The sequence below is a fragment of the Triplophysa rosa genome, linkage group LG5, assembly GCF_024868665.1.
Source record: "Triplophysa rosa linkage group LG5, Trosa_1v2, whole genome shotgun sequence".
Lineage (NCBI taxonomy): Eukaryota > Metazoa > Chordata > Actinopteri > Cypriniformes > Nemacheilidae > Triplophysa > Triplophysa rosa.
The window spans coordinates 10,369,133-10,386,129 of NC_079894.1; the positions used below are offsets into that span (position 1 = coordinate 10,369,133).

At 39.7% G+C, this 16,997-nt stretch overlaps 1 protein-coding gene across 1 annotated transcript in view; it reads right to left on the bottom strand.

The window, feature by feature from the left end:
- The window catches only part of chd7 (chromodomain helicase DNA binding protein 7), a 52,387-nt gene extending 35,458 nt beyond the window's left edge, over positions 1–16,929 (bottom strand). Inside the window, exon 1 of the mRNA XM_057333206.1 lies at positions 16,663–16,929. The gene's annotated coding sequence lies outside the window, so the exon portion shown is untranslated. The remainder of the gene's footprint in view (positions 1–16,662) is intronic.
- Between the last annotated feature and the right edge of the window lie 68 nt (positions 16,930–16,997).

The window sequence follows — 16,997 nt, forward strand, 5'->3', positions numbered from 1 at the left end:
AATAATATCAAATTGTACTGCAGGTAATTTGTATATGTTTTAGTTTTTTTTTTAAGTGATTGTGTTGTGGTGGTACATTTTACAAGTATTACCATGCTTAAGTAACAATATATAAACTAAAATATGCAATATGCAGATACACTACAGCTCCCCCTAGTGTCTTCTATAGAGATGTGCAATAATCGCGATGATCTGAAACCATCGCGATGAGGTCAAACAATTGCGATGAGACGATTATTTAATAATCGTGACAACCCTACCTGGGCCCTAAAGATGGTGACAAAGGGTGGCCACTAGGGATGCTCATTTCGGTTAATTTCCCTAACCGAGAACCGACACTCGTTGTCCGAACATTAACCGTTAACCGATAAGATTCTAATAATAAATTGGAATTTAAAAAATACATGCTGCGTCTCATTTCGAAGGCTGCGTCCTCCGGAGGTCACGTTTGTCCGCCGCATACGCCTTCGCATGCGACATCAATTTTAACATGCAAACAGCAGCATAACGAATACAACAACAGCAACCGCATTCACATATCACATTTTCACGAACCTGCGTCGTTTTGGACAATGGAGAAAAACTAAAATAATATATAAATCCAAGCATAAAATAAACAGGCAATGAAAAAAATGAAATAATTAACAAAATATGACAAAACGAAAACACAGAAGAACCGGCAAAGTTTATATCCGTCAGAAAGTTTTTTTCATCAAATAAAAATAGCAGGCCTACCTCAATCCAAAGCTTGGAGTTTTTATTTAATAAAGTAACATGTTTACGTGTTGTGGTGACAGTCTGGAGCTTGTTGACAATTAGACCCGCGGCAGAAAACACCCTTTCAGATGACACGGATGTACCGGGAATGTAAAGATAACGCCTCGGGAAGTGCGTCACATTTGCTTTCCACCAGCCAGTCTTAGCTAAACATATATAAATCCGATCTGCTATACCACCCAAAATACAAACATTATTTTTTACTTATTCATATTTCACATTCGTATTTTTAAGTCACGTCTAAAAGAAGGCAGGGAAACCACCGGTCGTGCCGCTTTCTTCTCCAAAGCGCACGGGCAGCCGATGCTAAGCATCCATGAGATAAGTTTATGTAAAGGATAAATTGATGGCTAGCACCGAAATTCCCTTGCAGTAGCTCCGCTATTAGATTTGCTTAGCCGTAGACACGCCGGGAAGACAGAGAATGTCACAGCGCATTGTGAGCGCGATTGTCCTGTGTCTACATTTAAAACAAAGAACTTGAGCAAGGCTGCCAGTGGCACTCCGTTTGGAGGAGTAAAGCCCTGACAAAGGTGGCCTCAACAATCAGATGACTTACACGTGTTTTGTTTCGTCAAGTGACTTACGTGATCGGATTTTAATCGGTCTCGAAAATGTTTCAGAGGGCATTTACACCTAGTCGCACGCGTCTGCACGCTCCGTGAGTTAATGCTTAGCATGTTTTTCTTTCATCATACAGAAAACTAAAAACATGTACGATTTAATAGTCATTTAAAAATGTATTAAATTATTTTTATTATTATATTATTAATATTATTAAACAAAATAAACATACCTTTTAAATCGTTTAACTGATAGTATTAACCCGTCAAAATTTTAACGATTAGTTAATGGCCAATATGAGCATCCCTAGTGGCCACAGCTAACCCCAATGGAAGCGGTGATTGGAGGAAGAACAGATGTAAGAGTAGGAAAATGAGTCACAACACCACAGCCATAAATCAGGCCATTTACCCAAGGCTGCACTAGTACTAGGCTGTTCTTGCTGCTTGCATCAGTGGGGGGAGGAAGGGAGATTCTACACTGCCATGCCAAAAGCCTCAAATTCGAATCCCTAGTATGATCAGATTTGGTGTCTAAGCCGACTGGCTGACCGTTCACCCAATTCTCTTTGGAGAGTGACAGATGTGGCGGAGTGCCAGCACGACTCCTGGAGGGCCACACCCTCTAAGGAGGAGTACAAACCCACAAGTCAGAGCAGAAGTATTCGTGACGAAAAACTTACAGTGCAACCACAGAGAGTGGGTGGCCAGGCATGCCCCTGACTGGAGGGCAGAACATAAAGTGAAGTGTGGTGGGGATGGCAGCCAATATAACCAGGGTCATACAAAACGTCACTACAAAGGCTAATTACCTTGCTGTGCCAAAACAAACATATTCAAGCTGTCGTCAATATTTGTAGTATTTACAAATATTGAATACAGTTTTTTTATGTAGGCCCAAACAAATTCGAGAAAGGGCACAGCAAAATATATTTTCTGACCCAAAACAGACAAGAGATTAGGGCTGGAACGATTCCTAGAGTAACTAGAGTAATTTGAAAACAAAAAATCATAGAGGCAATTATTTTGCCTCAAAGCTTTGTTTAATCCATTTAACTACAGTACACAAGGAGTGGGGCGTTTCCCCACAGACCGTTATTACTAACGCACAACCCGCTAAACTCTATACATATTACAGGGCTCTCAAGTCTCACGCATTCACAGTGAGACACACGCAGCTTATTCTGTTCTCATGCTGATAAATAAATAAATGATAGCTTATTGAAACGGGGAACTGCTATTTTACTAAGTTTTAGTCTATTTTGTGAGTGAAACTTGTTTTCCAGCTACATTGAGTCCATAAAACTAGATGCGGACTAATGCCGAATCCTGTTATTTACTCTTTGTACTGCTATTTCTCTTTTATATTTAGTATTTCTCTTTAATAAAGAAAAAGTATTCATTATCCGAATACCCGATTAATCGATGGAAAATCAGTAGAATACTCGATTACTAAAATAATCGATTTCACTCTTCAGTCTTTGGAACAAATAAGGTGGAAGTTAACTGCAAGAGCGGTCAGGGCTCCACATAAAGGACTGCCCGATGGCCCAGGGCCAGCATGGGAGATCCTCAGGCCAGTTGATAGAACTGTCACTTGCCCAAACGGGCCAGTGCTATATCGTCATGGAAAATAATTTATACATTTTTAAGCCTATTTAAATATTCCCAAAAAAGAGTACTGGCTCTCGTGTAGTTTGAGATATCAGACAACACGCAAAATACTGAATCGAGTTCTTTCACGTCTTCTTACCCTTAATCAGACATATCAACACAAAATTATGCCAAAATGGCAATATTACCCAAGTCTCCTTGTAAAAAGTAATCAATTATATCTTACGGGAAGAAAACGCATGTGGAAACAAAATGCGCGTGTTACATTTTATTAGATCCTTGCATCTCTTAAAGGGGCAACAGCATAATAAACGTCTCCGTTCTTTGTTGTTTGATGAACAAAACTAAGACAAAAAAACACACTGCTCTTCACGGATTAAATTATAACTTTAGTAAGTTTATAGTCTTCACTGTATTAAATATAATATTGATTTAAAGTATTTACATTTAATTTTATCTTATTTTATTACTTACTGATTAGTTGTCTTCAACAATATTTGAAATTTTGAGTTATAGGCTAATAGTTTTTATGGTATCATTATACCCTTATTTATTAAGATTACATAGGTAACAACAAACAAATAACTAGATATTACTTAATACTTTTTTGTGGTGGGGCCAGTGAAAATTTTGGCAGGGCCAGTAAAAATTGGAATCACTTGCCCGACCGGGCCAGTAGAAAAAATCCTTAGCGTTGAACCCTGGCGGTGCAGCACCCGGACCTTTTACACACAAACCCATCGGAGCATATAGGAGCAATAGAGAAAGAGAGAAAACCAAATACATTCAGCGCTGTAGGACTAACTTCAAGATCAACGAAATCAATTTTTAGGATGGTCTTTCTCTGCATCTGCTCTGTGCAGTGAGTAAGCGGCAGGGAGAAATAGCGCATTCAATTTACTAACGGTTTCTTATTTATACATTTGTATTAGGCCTATATTGAATTTTGAATGTAATATGGCAATGGAATGTACTAAATGGGTTTAGTTTTCACAGATATTAATGTATGCAATTTCAGCAATAAATATATACATTTTTCTAAAAAGGAAACAAATTAGTTGTTCATTTTAAGAGACCCGTCTTATTTTCTCTTGTATATTTAGAATTGCTCTTTAATAAAGAAAAAGTACTTATTATCCGAATACCCGATTAATCGATGGAAAATCAGTAGAATACTCGATTACTAAAATAATTGATAGCTGCAGCCCTAATTGAGAGATATCAGACACTGTCTAAATAACAAATTTAGTTCAATACACACTGAAAATCTCTACAAAACACAACCACTGTAAGATTCAAAGGCACTTTCACACCAATCAATGTAAAAAAGCCCTGGCCTTTAAAAAAAGACTCTTAAGGGACAGTTCACCCAAAAATAAAAATTCTGGGTTCTGATGAACACAAAGATATTTGGGAGAATGCTTGTAAACAAACAGTTCTTATCATTGACTATCATAATAGGAAAAAATACAATGGAAGTCGACAGTGCACCAGAAATGTTTGCTTTACTACATTCTTTAAAATATCAAATTTTGTGTTCAACAGAACAAAGAAATGTATCAAGCTATTTTTCCTACTATGGTGGTCAATGGTGGCCAAGAATTGTTTGGTTAAAGGGGTGGTGCAACGGTGTGAATGTTAAACGTGCCGTCTTCTCATGCTTAATAGTCAACTTGTCAAAAAACGAGTTGGGTGTATTACATAGTACTTCTGCGCTTGATACACTCCCCCAGCGATCGTACAGGTTTCAGAAAGTTTTTTTTCGAACATATAAAACTGTTTCGTATCAATTTTTCTTAGTCCCTTATTGGACAATTCTACCGGCAGCAAGGAGAGCAGGATATTAATTTAGCAAAATTAATATGAGATTGGCAGAAACCACGTGTGTTAGGGCCACTTTAAAAACATTATTCTAAATATCTTTCTCTGTATTCATAAGAACAAAGAAATGTATACAGACAACTTGAGGGTGAGTAAATGAAGATAGAATTTTCATTTTTGGGTGAACTGTTCTTTAAGAATGTGAAAATTAAGAATGACACCATTGTAAGTAATCACCTGTTTTTAAATTGTACATAACTAAGGGTGCGTTTACACTTGGCATTAACATGCGACCTGTATCTGGATGTTGTCCACATACACATTGAAAAGACAAGTGTAAACACGCTTCTGATCGAAATGTCATCCGATCAGCGTGTCCTGATCCAGAGGTAGTCGAGGACGCATTGTACGGATCTCAGTGTAATGTAAACGCAATCCAGACAGTTTATCTACATTTACCGGTACAATTTCACAGAAAACCCCGCCCGCTATCATTATTCTCTCGTCTGTCCGAAACCTGTCAGACTGCAGAGCAGCTGACAAATGCAGCGGAAAGTTTACTCTTGCTCCCGAACGTTGCACAGTCGTTCATTTTCCCACAAAATTATGATGGATACTTTAACCTACAGAGGATTTATGTCAAATCACACAAGATGTTTTACTTGACCCCTTCAGCTGTATCATCACTGTATTTGTGACTGCCATGAATGGCGTTGACTCGCACACAGAGCGCCAGCTTAAAACGCATCATATGTGTATTTTCATGTCACAGACACGAATGGCAACACTATACCAGCTTGTTTCTAACATACGTGTGTGTCTTTACTGTAGCCTATACGGCGTAATCAACTCTCCGGTTCCCCGAGGGCTGCTGCCGCTTGTGTCTCGTATGGCTCTCACTAAATCGTTGGGTGTTTTGAGTCTGACGTCATCATCCAAACTTGTTTTTTCATCAATTTTAACAATCATAGGTAGTTTAGATGGATAAAGTAAGGTCAGGGTTAGGATGTAGGTTAGGGTAAAGGTTTCGTAAGACTTGAAACACCAAAGATTTAGTCAAAACCAACAAGCCACGCCCACGGATCTGACTCTAAAGTACCGTCCCCGGAAGACCGATTAATCGGCAGACGGGCAGCTTGAAACGGAGCTCTGAATACACCGTATATCATTTACACACAGAAACAAGATTGTATAGTGTTGCTAATAGCTGATGTCAGTAAGCACGATATTTAGGGCACAGATCAAAGAAACGACGCGCTGTCATTTTCAGCCGAACCAACCCAAATAGACGAGAACGATGTAAGTGGCCGCTTTTGATCATAGGAACTTCGGCCTGCGTGCGTGTGCGCGAGTTAAACCCGCCACAGCTCAAGTACAAAAGCTCTGCTTATACTTTCACATATAAGATCATTAATCGTTTTAACCGCGGTTTACTTCCCATCGCTGCCTCGATTTCAACATGGCTGCGTATCAAATCTGTAACATGCTCATCCTCCCCGTTATGCGTGTTGTATCTGCTTGTTCGGATCACTGAGATCGCGTGTTAATGCCAAATATAAACGTACCCTAAGAATGTCAAGAAGAAAAACAAAGACTTGGGCAAGTAACAAATACTTGGCAAAATTACAGCATCCACCTATAACATTACCAATGATTCATAGCACTGTGGTTGCACAGTGAACTACACTTTTCACTGTGACAGGGCTTGACATTAAAGTCACCATGAAAGGGAAGTTAAATGGGTCATATGGCACAAATATGTGTTTTTCTGTGTCTTTGGTGTGTTATAAGTTGCCCATGCATGTATTAGACACGTAAAACAAAAGATGCATTCTATCTAAAAGCAAATGCTCACCCAGACCTGCCTGAAACGCCAAACCCCCACAAATCTATGTCAGTTCGTGGTATGATTTGACTAAGACCGCCCAAATGTATACGCAAGTAAGGTGGGCGTACCTGTCAGTACAATTACTTTGGAACCTGATGTTCCAAACATGGTTAGAGGCGTTACTTTACATCACATGCTTGCAGTATTCGACCAATCACTACGCACTGGTTTACTGGCCAATCATAGCACACCTCGCTTTTCAGAGCGATGAGCTTTGTAAAAAATCTGTGTGTTTCAGAGAGGCGGGGCAAAGAGGAGATACAAACATGCACGGTATGTGGAAATTACAGCGTTTTTGAACCTTAAATCTGGATACACATTGCATTACATCTAAAACAAATGATAATATTAATTTTAGCCATCTCATATGACCTTTTTCATTTACAGTCATACCGCCCAGCATGAGCTCAGGGAAAGTTATCGCCACAATTCCCAATGCCTCACTGAAAATAATTCATGCTGGCATAGCAGAACTGGAGTATTCTCAGGAGCCACCATATAGATCATGTGAACAGTTGGTCAGTTTTGACTTCTCAGTTTATTTCTATGACATTGGTGAGACCACAGTTGTCCACATGTATCAACGTTAGACCATTATGACAATGAGTGCGTTTACATGCACAGTCTTACTCCGGTTATGCTTAATAAGCTGATAACAAGTAAGGTCATGTAAATGAGTAAAACGGTTTTCTTTTATCCGGGAAAGCTCATAAACGGCGTTAGCAAAACCTGCTCGGCAGAGGTAGTTTTTTGCCCATTACTCAGATTTTGCGCTGCATGTAAACGACTTTACCGGTTTTCTCTCAGTTTTGTTTATGTGCGCATGTCTGACAGCGCAATAGTAAAAGTCCCAAATGGAAGTAATGGTAAAATAACACATAAAAGTCCACTCTCGAATCATGCAGTTGATGTAGAAATATCAAAATGAAGAACTGTTGTTGCATATGCAGGTACTGCGGACATGAGAAGAGATATAAAAAAAGCTTCTGACAGTTTTCCCGCTGCATTTTTAATCACTAAACAGACTATCGACGGTGACGTCACTGCACGCAAGAAACTCGGCAGGTCTCAAACTTCCATGTAAACACGGTTTTATGCGTAGCCAGTTTATTACTATGCATGTAAACACAAGCTGATTTTTGATTATTTTGTGCATGTAAACTAAGGTTGGGCGATGTCTACCAAATTGGCATCGGACGATGCTTACAGTGAAACATTGCGATGGACGATGACATCGGGGGTTATATCAGTTTGCTAGATGGCCATCTGCAAAAAAATGTAAAACAATTACTGTATATAAGGGCTCCAGACTGCGACCAAAATCGCATTTTGCGCCAATTTTCAAGACAGTGTGAGCATTTTTACAAGTACTCGTGCATGTACAACTAGGGCTGTCACGATTATTAAATAATCGTCTCATCGCGATTGTTTGACCTCATCGCGATGATTTCGGATCATCGCAATTATCGCACATCTCTATAGAAGACACTAGGGGGAGCTGTAGTGTATCTGCATATTACATATTTTAGTGTATATATTGTTACTAAAGCATGGTAATACTTGTCAAATGTACCACCACAACACAATCACTTAAAAAAAGACTAAAACATATACAAATTACCTGCAGTACAATTTAATATTATTTAAGCAAATCTCAGTGTGAAAACCAGTCTACCAAAATTTCATTAACACACGAGTAAAATTTTACTGTAGTCTTGCAAGTGAGAAAAAAACAGACTAGAAGCTTTTCTATGACCGATAGCATTTTAATGGCGGCTCCAATTCACACCTGATCAATTTACTTCATTTACAAGTATTTGGTGGTTGTATTATTGACAGGTAAAACCCTAAACCTTAAATATATGATGACCCAATTTTTTCCGATGTATTTCCAAGAAAAAAACAGTCTTGTATTCAGAACAATATGGTCGTTTCAATCGCTGAATCAAAAATGTATGAGAATTAAATGTCAAAGCTCAAAAACAGACAATTAATCGTCATAATCGCCAAAGCCCTAAAACAGACAATTAATCGCCATAATCGCAATGATTTATTAGACAATTAATCGTCAATCAAATTTCATAACCGTGACAGCCCTATGTACAACCTGCTAAGTTGTTATTTCATGTGGAAAGACGAGTAGATCTTGAACCCACCCGTGTAGGCTGTGTGTGTAATTAGTCAACAGCGCGGGTCACTGATGTTTCCCGCTGCCATCGCGGATGCGCACAGTTCATGTCGTCATTTACAGGTTTACACACACACAACGTGAGTGCATTACTACAATTCATTGTTTGCTTTCACTTTCTATTTCCATCTCGCGCGAGCGCACACGTGTTGCGCAGCTTTCAAATCATACTCAACTGTGGATAAACGTGAATGGACGAGCTCGACACATGCGCCGAATGTCATAGTGTGGACTCGGCTCAGGCAGCTGTCAACATTTGTCTTGGGAATATGCTTTACGCATACACGGATGGGATGTGCGGACGACCGCGGACACTCCTGATGACAAAAGTTGCGCCATGCAGGGGAATCACGGTGCCGGCCCAACATCGTGATGGCTGTCATCCATCGGCTATGGATGATGTCATCGTCTATCGGCCCAACTCAATGATAAATGGATAAACATGCCTAAACTCAGCAATTCAATTCGCCTATTTCACAAAACGGCGACAGAGACCGGAAGTAGGGGAAAACGGCCCAACTGCTGTCATAACAAGCTGAATGAATGATTGGCTTTCTCACAGGCATTCATTTTATTTACCAAAAACAAAAGTAGCATATGTTTTCCGATTTATTCATGGTTTACTGGGAGATGTAAAAATAGGGAAAACAAACATTACAAAAACATTGTTTTTTGAGCGATTTATTTATTATCAAGGTCTGATATATGGGTTCTCCTGAGTTTTTTTTTCCTCGCCACCGTTTGCATACTGTTTTGCATCTGCCTGGCCGGGGGGCTGCTTTAGAATTTTAAAGTTTTACTTAATTAATATTGCATATAGGAATTTATAGTCCATTATATTTGACCTGTGCTTCTCTCTCCTTTATCTTAAATGTGTGCTCTCACTGTGTGCGTGTGTGTGTGTGTGTGCGTGCGTGTCTTTGTGTGTGCGCGTACTTGTCTGTGGTCTGTGTACGTGTGTGTGCGTGCGCATCCGTGTGTGTGTGTCTGTGTGTTAGTACGTGTGCATATTGTGTGTGTGGAGTGTTTTGTATGTGGGTATGTCTGTCGTCTTTGTTTTCACCATTTTCTTGTTTTTGCAGGTACAACTTTAATTGGTTTGCTTATAGTCAATATGTCTTATGTACAGCTGCTTTGTAACAATGAAAATTGTAAAAAGCGCTATATAAATAAAGTTGAGTTGAGTTAGACAAATCAGCATAAAGGGAGCGCTACATGCCTAACTTCTTCTGGTCTCCGCAACTGTTCTGTGTAGTGAACGGAGCTAGAGCATTGACCGGACAAGTGTTTACCCTACTTCGGTTTGTACACGTCACGTTGTGAAATTGGGTCTATTGTCGCAATTCAACAACTTTCAAAAATAAAAGTTATGTTACACAACATGTAAAAAAGCCAATCAGTCTAAGTGCTAACTTTTTATCTGCTGCCACAGGCATACTCGTACTCTCAGAGGTCACTGCTTCTCACTATACAGAATAAAAAGGGAACATGTGCATGTATGGTATTTATGGAACAAGCAAAATCAGCACTGCCGTTTGAAATATAGTCTTAAACGCATATCTGATGAACTGTGTTTGACTGAATCTAGTAAACTGAAAAATATATGATCACAATACCTCAGTTACGGACATCACAAAACATGAATACTTGTGTGACACAGAGTTGATTTTATCCTTGATTCGAACTGTGATCTTTTGACAAAACGAGCAATAAACATTAAAGCAGTTTGAGCCGGTTTTTAGCTGTCTGTGTCAGGGCACTAACCCGCATTGTTTTCTCCTGAAACCAAACCAACGTGGCCTTGCCAAAAGAGCAATGCGCTGTGATAGTAGAAAAAAGAAAAAGTGGGGGAGGAAAGGCCCACCAAGTGTGTGTGATTGCAGTCATCAACATTGACAGTCTCTTTAATGCATCCTGCAAGAAAGTCACTGATTAACCAATCCTACCTCCCTAATTTTCCCGTTTCACAGAGAGCTTTAAAACCCTGTTAAGAGAGGGCAGGTCTATGGCCACCTGTGGTTTGTCTCTTGGGATTAAGTTTAACATACACAAGGTATGCATCATGGCAAAAAAAAGAGGAGGAGCCACACTCAAAACAACTCCCTGCACAAATGCTCACCAGCAGCATTCCTTTTATTTTATTTCCCCTTCAACAACCCCCACTAGAATCTCTGACTGCAGCTGGGCATAATTTATATCTGTGCTATTCTGTGAGTGAGCACACATTATATGCATAGGCGGGGGTTTGGAGGGGGTGTATCTGTGGCAAGAAACCGAGCACAAAGACAGTGCGAGGGTGACAGGATGTGAAGAGTGGGTAGTTGGAGAGAGCGGGGGTTAGGGCCGTAGAGCTGATCTATTTGCACAAATTGGTTCTTATTACACTGGGTTGCTGTAATTAAATGGATGACTTTTTTGTTATCACTTCATAGTGTGAGCTGGCCTATGTGAGGAAAACTGTTGCTGAGGATAAGCTCTGTTAGCCTACGTGTACAGTCCTAAGTAATTTAGCAGATTTTGCAGCAAACATCAAGCAGTTCCTGCCTTATTTTAAAGGACTACAAGGACTGCAATTCTGTCACATGAATGAAAGAGCTTGCGTGTTACAGAACACAGACAGCCAAAGAAGGCAGATATGGAAAAAAGAGGAAGAGAGAACTTTGACCTTCACTTCCAGACCTGCTGTCACCAAGTCTGCCTCCGGCACTTGTCTGCTCACCGGCTGAGGACCTGCAGACGGGTCATCTGGAGCAAGAACCCATGAAGACCCTCTGTGCTACATGCTTTAAAGCATTTAACTGTCTGATACATTACCATCACAAACCATGTGGCCATGACAATATTACCGATGCAGATTTCCTCAGATTATCCACTGAACTATAATAATGGAACCGGAACTGAAAGTTTGTTCAGTAAGGAAACTTTTCAGCATTAAAACTGTTGTAATGTAACATGAACACAAAACAGTGCCTTTTATTTTTACAGCAAAACTACTAACACGAAACAAATCGGCCAAAAAGAACTCATCTGAGTTTTCAGTTACTCCAAGATGATTGATCAGACGTCTCGATCACATTAAAGGCGGGGGTAACCGATTATCGAATTACACAGACAACCGAGTCGGGCCGAGTACCAAAACAACCTTGTAGCCAATCAGCAGTAAGGTGCACAGTGCACAGGACGGACATTAGACGAGCGCCGACGAAAGCGAAAGATGGGGAAAGGGGTGTGTTTGTTTTGGTGAACATCAACAACGGCTAAGAAATCGGATAACTCACCTTTAATTTGATGAATTTCAGGCACTGATCAGCGAAGGGGTGTACCGATTGACGATACTATCGTGTATCAACGATAGTCAGACATTTTGGCGATAGCCGATTCCTTAGACGATAGTTGCCTCTTTGCCAATAAATTTTGCAACTCTTGTGCAAGAGAGCTTGGAATGCATGTGGCTTAGGGTTTTCCTTGCGCCAGATAGTTTTTAATGTACGGGGTCTGAGTTTTCTGCACGCGAGAGGGCTTGTAATGCACGTGGCTCTGGCTTTTCCTTCATAATGTGCGGGGTTTGAGTTTTCCACGCACAAGAGAGCTTGTAATGTGTGCGGCTTTTCCTTGCTATGCGCATGAGGGTTTAAAACCAGCGCACTAGTTTGCCAATCAAGTGATAACAGCACACGCGGGCATCAATTACACATTCGAATTAATGACATTGACTTAAAGCAATTCTTTCGTTTAAAAGGCTGCGGTGGGAACAATGTTGCCAGTTGCACTGAACTCACACTCTGATAGAATGCTAATAGCAGTCACACATGGGCATTTTCTAGCCACATTAGCTTCAGTTTTTTTGTCCACAAAATGCTTGTCATCGATTAATGCATACATTGCCCCGCCCCTCGACACTATCGTGTATCGGCGATCCACAGGCTGGCAATAGAACGATCAGACTGTAGATAATATCGCCCAACACTAGATCAGCGTAATCAGTTTTTTGTATCAGTAATCAGATTTTTACATTTCCTCAGGCCTGATGATTTCATGGTTGTACTATATATCCTCAGACTTCTGATAACTGCATGCTAGGGATGTAACGATTCACTCAGCTCACGATGCGATGCGAGTCACGATTCTGATCTCATGATGCGATTTACTCACGATTTATTTTTACAAAATGAGTTGAAACAAATTAGAAATGAACAACTTCCCTTGCATTATTTCTTAAATGCTTCACGTTTCTTTGTATAATAAAATAATATTTTATTTCAAATAACAAAACTAAACTGCAATTTTATAACAAATTAATAATAGAAAAAGTCTGTTTAATATAAACAAGCTAATACTGTCTGAACTTTTCTTGGATTTTTTTGCATTTAAGAAATATCAGCATGTCCACGTTTAGATTTGCAGTGAAAATAGCGGCCCCTGCTGTTCAAAAAATGTATTGCGATTCAGTTCACACCTCAACCGATTTGAATCGTCACTCATTATAACCGATTTTCAACCGGCTCAGGGTGAATCGTTACATCCCTACTGCATGCAGTTATAAACGGGACACAGAAACGAGCTGAAGGGAATTCCTACATTAGATCTCTACATAACAGCCTAAATAAGACTTTAATGACTTAAGACAATATTGTGTATCTTCATGAAATTATGACAAATACGCTTGAAAAAACCTGCTCTGTTTGACAAAAAATGGGGAACTGGCACATACAAACAACAACTAAACCACATGCATTATATTAACAACGGATGTGATTACGAAAGCTAAAGGATTGACATACACTATATACATTGAGCTACAAAAGCCAAGGAAGTCTGATTTAATAATGTTGGGATAGAAATGAAATCGATTGCATGCTCTGAAGTGAGGCTCAGATGGAACAAGTTACTTTTACATCACTTGTCCTGCTGCATGCCCAAAACTGGAATTTATAAAAAAAACTGTCCTGGTGCAGTTCGAGGACATTAAGCAGCGCAGCATTAACCTTAACTAAGAAAACAAAACTGAGCGACGGCTTTAACCATTAAAGGCCAGCGGTTCTCATTTGAATATTAGATTCACCCATTTCGAGCTATTCATCTAAAACGCTTCCTCCATCTTCTATGTGGCAGGAGAGAGGGGGATGGTCAGCAAGGGGAAAAAAAGCCTGCTTGTTTTGCAGCACAACAGGCCACTGCAGCCCTCCTGCTAACCCATGGCACGAGAGGAGGGGCTAGAGGGAAAGGGCCTGTACACACCAGTGCTGTTCCTGGCGTAGATTGAAAGCATGTTGTCAGATAACTGAAATACCAGCTTTAAAAGCACAGTCCATACTAGTGTTTGTGTGCACATGTCATTGTGCGGGGTTGCCAGACCTACTTCCACTGAAGTCCTCTGGATTTGCTTGCAGGCCAATTATTATAAAAAGCTATACTATATTTAGGAAACAACTACAGTAATCAACATTGGATGCTCAAAACTCAAGCTAATTTCATGTATCATAGAAAGAACAGTGTTGACTTTAACTTTATTATATTAAGGTCCAAGCAAGATCTTTCCATTCAGGCATATACTAAAGATACAGATTCACAGACAAGTAGATGTGTATGGCCATGGCAAAGTATTTAGTTTCAAAAAATGCTGACCGTATCTTATTTCTCTTACGTAATTCGCCAAAATACTTTTCTGAATACTTTGTTTAAGCATATTGACATGTCGTCTGTCATCTATTTCTAAGTTTTCCTGATACAAGTCAAAATGGCTGACAAAGAACCTACCCCCATCATCCTCCTCCTACAACTCATAGGCATGAAATTATTTACCTACATATTTATATCTCGTCATTTGTAAGACGTTAAAGGATCATCTAAACGAGTACTGCAGTAGGAAACAAATTTAAAGCTTGCAAGGAAAAAGTGACAAAATTTGTTGCGAGAAATCAAAATCATGTTAGTTCATTTAAAAAAAAGTTAAGTGAGTTTTTTTCTTTAACTCTGGAGCTTATGTAACTCGCACATGAAAGGTGTGTACGAAAAATGCCAAATTTAGAAAAATCTTCACACTTTTCATTCGAGAGCAACAAAATCTCACATGATACTAACGTGCACTGGAACAACAAGTTGTAATCAAACAACTTCTCAAGAGGAACCGGCACTTGGCTTTTCGATTTGAAGCTAAACTAGTGAACAAGCCTCGTCAACCACAAAAAAGGCACGCGAGTTGAAAAGCTCAAAGCGACAACAAAGCAGTGTCACATCTGCTCTGCCATACCCGCTTGATATATGCTCGTCGAGTGGACCGACGCACATTAAAAGCTTCCATCTTAGGTTAAAGACTTGAGGCATTGAGTGGAAGAGACAGCGACAATACATCGTATTCAAACCTAAATCCTAAGAATTGTTTTAAATAACTTTTTAAATAGCACATGCTTTAAACGACACATTTAACTACAAAATAAAGGGTCTAAACATAATATGCGACCAAATATAAGAGAGCGCTTTTTCACCTTGTACTTAGTTCTAACCCTGCAAATAAAGCAGGTGCTTATGAAGTTCCATGCTTGTCTTAAACATAGAAGATGAATTTTAAAACCTCTATAACTTTACAACTAGTAAACAGGGTTAAAAACTTTACAAAAGTCATCCTATACATGTCTAAAACGTCTGTTTTTCGGTTGATCTCAAAGTGTCGAATGATCCCTCCCCCCTTTAAACCCGTCTACCTGTTGAGGAGTGAAGGGGAACAAAAGAAATGTGAGACGAGTTGTGTCCAGCTAGCTAGTTAGCCTGTTGTAAGACAATGAAGTCGAGGCTGTCCGTCTCTTAAGTAGCAGATCGGCCACTGGCAAACCAGCTCTTTACCTCGACGCACGCCTGCCTTGCCAACGCACTTTTCACAGTCGTCCAAACGATAAAAAAACCTCCTAGATCTCAGCAAACAAGCTACATTTATTAACTGTGTCTAATAAAATACGTCAAGATTTTAACTCTAATAAAATAATAAGATAAACGTTGGACTGACACTCTGGCCTCAAGCAACCTTCCCGATATCTATATTGTCCTTCGGACGAGAGCACTTTCGGAGGAGTTTTGCTGTTATCGCGTAATATTTCGACTCCCCGATAATATTTTAAGATAAAGGTGGCGAAAAAACAACTTTACCATAATATCTGCAAACAGTTTTGGGGTGCGTGAAAACTGCTTTAAGTGTAATTGTTAATGCTAGGGGTCGGGGATCTCCCTCATTCAGCTCGGCCAATGACTCACCTACGTTCAAACCACCTCGTGTCTCAACACACAATTAGACTGCTAACGAACGTTTACTTAACATAATTTTTGAGAAATTAAATTTACTTGGCTGTGAAAACATACAACACATGGGTTATAAGTGTTGTGTTTTGTACCTTAAAGGATTAAACGATGCTTATATTATTTAACTAATATATTTCTCGCGTCCACTCCTATAGGCACCGTGCGCCTCTTACGTTATACAATGCAGTGAGCGTGAGCTAAATGAGCTAATGTTAGCATGTGCGCAAGCTAGTTTGAGAATCTTCGAAGAGTTAAGATAAATTAAACGAAAAACTAAAGCATAATTTTTAAATAATAAAACCAACTTTAAGTGCCTTTAAAAAGCTATTGAATGAAGCGGATACCGCCACAGTGAAAAACAAAGTTAAATGTGAACTTAAAACTGTTTTCTTACAATGAAAGTCGGAGTATATTAATGGAACACCGTTTAAAGAACACGTGGAACAAACAAATAAGTTTGGCGACACTGATAAAGTTTGTGGATTCACATTGTATCATCAGAAAGAAAGGCGATTTCTTACCCTTCTCAGCGCGGGTCAGTTTAGGGTTTTCACCAATGAACTCCTGTTGGTATATCCCAAAAATGCCTACAAATGTGCGAATAACTGTCGAAAATCAAAACCTATCTGTAAAGTCGGCGTTTCAGTGTCCCGTCCTCGCCGAGTCTGCCTCTCTCCTTTGTGTTTATTTCACTCAATTCGAGTTTAATCCGATCGATCCAGGCAGTCGCGTTCTCGTGTCCTCTCCTCTAGACACTCGCGCTCACCTTCCACAGACAGGGGGCGCGTGCATGAGTTGCTGGATAAACAGGCGTGCGCGTGAGTGACCTCGCCGGGTTGTGACGCAAGTGCAGTTT